Below are 4,644 nucleotides of genomic sequence, written 5' to 3'. Positions count from 1 at the left end.
GGGAAAGAAAAAAGCAAAGAAAACAAGGTTGCATAAGAATACATTAACCATGAAGTAATCTAGGCTGAAAATTGGAAGTTTGTTGGTGTTCTGGGGAGTCTCTCCTGGTTTTATGTCCTGCTTATTCGGGAGAGGGAGATAAAGGCTTCTCCCTTCATCCCAGGGGATGACCCTGAAATGCAGTGACCAACCAGGTCCACCACAACAGCACTGATCATCCTGCTGCTGATTGCTTCTGGCAGCAGCATAAACTGCACGTGCTTATGAATGATCCCCAGCCCTGCCCAGCACCCCTGATGGGCAGAACCGTCCTTCCCATATCACCTCTAGGGCTGCCTGGGGCTGACTCCTTGAAGCATCTTGAACAGGTTCAAGCACTGGCAATGCAAAACCTCTCCTGGTTAGAAACCAAGAGATGTTAGAGCAATAGGAAAGTCAGCTACACTGAACAGAAAAATGTTACAGGAAGAGGGATGGGATTGTGTGGCTTTGCAGGATCACTCTTGGCATTTAATTGGATAAAATATAGCTCTCTGTCTGTGGTGGGTGCAGGTTTCTCAGCAAGCTGCTCTTGTGTTCAACAGCATCTGGACTCCACAGGACCTGTCACACCAGCTGAGTGGGACCTGAGTGGCTCCAGCCCTCTGGGAAGTGAGGGTTTCTGGCACACAGATCCCTTGCAGCAGCCTCCCATGGGCTATATGTGAGCTTTACCTCGCTTGCCTGCCTGATGGAGGGGTGAGGGCTGGTGAGGTGACCCGTGAATGCAACGAGCATGTCTCCTTCCTTCCCCCTGCATGGTGGGTGCCAAGTGCTGCTTGCACAGACGAAGCTCTGTGTTAACAGCTGAAATCTCACCTCAGGGTTTTTTTTTCCCTGCACTTTTATAGCTCCTGGCTTTTTCCCTGCCAGATCTTTTCCCACCTACCATTTCCTAGCACGCATCATATTGCAGCGTCACAGCAATCACTTGGTGAAAGGACTCGCTGATGGGAACCAGCTAAAAGTGTCCTTAAAAAGAACTTGACCAATTTTGCATTTATTTCTTTTTTTAACTAAAAATTCTCCCTTGCTTTCTCAGCTATGACATTTCCAGTGTGACGCGTGCTGGGATGCCACGTCAGTGGAGCTGGAAAACCAAGGCAAGGTGAGATGCTGAGGCCAGACAAGGATAAAAGTCAGGAATGCTGATGGGCTGTGGAAGCTACTCTGTGGCCAGGTAAGGTGATAACATTTAGTTGATTCTGTTTGCCAAACCACCATCCAGTTTTGCAGACACATCCCCAGCTTTGGTCCAAACCCTGCCAGCAGCTACATCCTGGCCAGTGGTCTCCCTCCCCAGGCTGCAGCGGGCTCTGCGAGGCACGAGGGCAAAGGGGCTTTGCTGTGATGAATAAAATGGGAGTTTCCCAACTTGCATTAAGGGCTTCCATCTGAAATGGGGTTATTTCCCTTTCCCAGGAGCTCATACCTGCAGGGGATGAGCTGTCCCATCCCCAGTCTTGATGCACTTGGATAGCACCTTCCCACTCTGTCGGCTCAGTTTGTGCTTGCAGTGCAGTTAAGTGTGAATATTAACTGTTGCTGTAGGATTATGCAGGCAGCACCGTTATCCTGATGGGTCTCAACCCTTCACCCCCCAGGAAAGCAGCCAGCAGAGGTTCAGATGGCCAGGGGAGGCATTTTATCCTTATTTTGCTATGATGCTGTGCTGCTGGCAAGGTGGGATGTGCTGGCCGCAGGCTGGGCCAGCCCAGAGGCTAAAGGAAGCAAACCAGCACCAGGCTTTGTGTGCTTCGTGTTTCCCCCTGTATTTATCAACTGCACACACAGGGCAGGCTGTGAGGACAGGAGGGAGATGGGCTCCAGCAGATGAATGAGCCATGGCTCCCGGGCTATGAATGAGCTGGGGTCCTCCTTGGGACCCTGCTCTGCTGTGGGGTGGTTTGCAGTGGGTGCTGGCCCTGTGCTCTGGGGACAAGTGGGACAGGCAGAGCTGGAAACCTTTGTCTCTCTTACCTACCTGCACTTTGCTGAACTGTGCTGAGCAGGTATGTGAGCAAACCGTGGTGGCTCCTGCTTTCAGGGAGGTGATGTTTTGTTGGGTTTTTTTTTTTGCATGCCTGCAAGCCCTTATTATCTCAGCGACAGCACAAACAACATGCTTTGCTGGAAAGCAGCTTGCAAGAGGAGGGCTGGCTCTGCCAGGCGTTTCTTGGTGCTGCCCTGCTTCCCTGAGCCTGTCAGAGTTGGGATTTCAGATGCTGTAGAAGTAGCAGGAGACTAAAGTCTCTGATAGATGCAAAAATAGCAAGATCAGAGAAAAATGAGATTGGATTCAGAGCAGCTGCTGCGAAACAGACTCTTTGTAATAAACCGAAATGCTCTTAGCACTTGATGTTTGTGCACTACAATGAAAGCATCTCTGGTACAGTAGGTTTATTTTAACTACAGAGGACAGAACCTGTCAAATGAATGCACAGCCCCTGATTTGATCCAGTTCGTTATCATGTGCGTGTCTTTTCTGCTCCTTGGCAGCTCTTGCAGGGCTCATTGGGGCGGGTTTGCTTGTGCTGTTTGGAAGGTGGGCTTTATGGGAAGCCGCCACCTCTGATCCCTGCGCGGAGATACATTATCTGTGAGCTCAGACAGGATGGAAGAATAAGCAGGGAGATGATGGATGTTTAGATTTGCCAGCTGAGCTAAAACACTGAGGGGAAAAAAAAAAAAGCAGTTCTAAACATTTTGCTTGATCCAGATCCAGATATCTGATTTCACTTCAGATAAACTGTGTATTTTGAAATATTTATTCCCTGCACACACTCAAATGTAAGTTACCTTAATGTACCTTTGCTCTAACATTGATAGTAAGGGGCTGTGTGTAAACTTGAAAAACTGCTCCAAAAAGAAAAGTTAACTTTAAAAAAAAATCATAATATTGTAATCGAACTTCCCCCAGTCAGAAAATCCGTTAGGCTCCTTTTTGCTTTAACCAATCTGGTATGGTATCTGTGAACTCTTTGGGTTCATCTGAAACTGCATTTTCAATGGCATAAGCTCTGAACAAAGAGGACTCCTCCCTGCACTGGAGAAAGCTGCTCTGCTTCCTCTGCCCCCAGTTTAATCACCTGCCCTTGCTCCTCTCCTGCATCTTGTTCTTGGCTGGGAAGCATTTGCATCCCTCCTTCAGTCCAGCAGCTATTTCAGAGCACAAAGTAAGAAAGCAGTGTTCTGTATGGATGCACTTGGTGTTTTCGGGGTACAGCCAAGAGCCTCTCAGTTGTCCCTTATCCTGGTTGTGCTCTCATCTCTGTGGGGATAGTTTCTGCCTGTTGTCCAGCTGTTTTCTGAAGGAGAAAATTAATAGGCATGAAGCCAACAGCTTTATAGAGGTGGGACTTTGTGACAGAAAGGGACTTTGGCTGTGCTGTGAAAAGAAAATTATTTCTATACAATTTAACATGAATGGATGTCTCTTGAAGATTTAAAAAAAAATTCTACCACCTGAGGAACAAAAAAAGAAAATGCTGTCATCTTAGCACTGTGGTGGTTGTGCTGCTCAGGAGTAGATGCTGGAGACTGGTGTTGCCTTTGCCCAGGTGGCAAGGGCAGCAGGGCTGGAAGCAACTCAAAGCTTTGTTGCTGGAGGGATCTTGACAGGAACAAAGCTGGCAGGGCTTCTGTAGCCATGGCAGAGGAAGGTGTCAGCCCACTTGGACCCAGAGTCTCTGTCCTTTACTTGTGTTGTTCAGTTTGAGGTGCTGTCTGGAGCACTACCTGCTACAGAGGTGTGCAAAAGGGCCATCAGCTCTTTCCTCTTCGAAGGCAGCACCAGCTCTTCTTCACTTGCTCCAAGAAACTTTGTCCCATGTGTACTCCTCCCTCTGTGGCACCTCAGAAAAATGTACAGCAACATGCATCTGCTCAGCTCACCACTAAGCATGGATTTGGGAGTGAACTTCAGAAGTTTGTTCTCAAGGAAAAAGTTTTGCAAGACTGTGGACTCAGCCGTACAACACGCAGCAGGCAAATATATCAGGTGTCATCTCGCTCAGCCCTTCTGACATTATCCTCAGATTCCTGTAATTAATCAGCTTTTCCTATGAAAACTTTACCCGGAATGTTGCAAGCTAGGAAAGAGAAAGTGATTGCTCATAGATATGTATCTAAATTGCTGAACTGGTACCAGCCAAATAACAAATGTGATTTTGATAAATGTTCCTACCACAGGCAGAAGCTACAATGCTTTGAGGAGCAGAATAACTCAGCCAGCAAGCAAAATGAATGTTTGATTCTCAATTCCATATTTATTTTGAGGCGTCACCTTCATTTTCATTCCCCCTGTGCCTGCCTGCTGGGGGTGGTGGGGTGCAGAGGAGTGGGCTCTCCCGGAGTGCACAAACCATCGCATGTCGTGCGGCAGCGTCCAGGCACCTCGGGATGCACCCTGGTGGCACGTGGTCCTCAGACCACAGAACCAGCTGCTGCGGGGGGGATTTCAGAGAGAAGAGATGATGGCTGGGCAGATCCAGCATGTTCATAAACAGAGAAAGATTTTCTTTTCAATGTGATTTATGGTAAATGGAGAAAGGGTGGGACTTCCCAAAGCAGCTAAGGGAATTAGGTGCCTGGTTCCCATTGATT

Source organism: Merops nubicus, unplaced genomic scaffold (genome assembly GCF_000691845.1).
Source record: "Merops nubicus isolate BGI_N331 unplaced genomic scaffold, ASM69184v1 scaffold18116, whole genome shotgun sequence".
In the NCBI taxonomy this organism is placed as follows: domain Eukaryota; kingdom Metazoa; phylum Chordata; class Aves; order Coraciiformes; family Meropidae; genus Merops; species Merops nubicus.
This window is presented reverse-complemented; position numbering follows the sequence as displayed.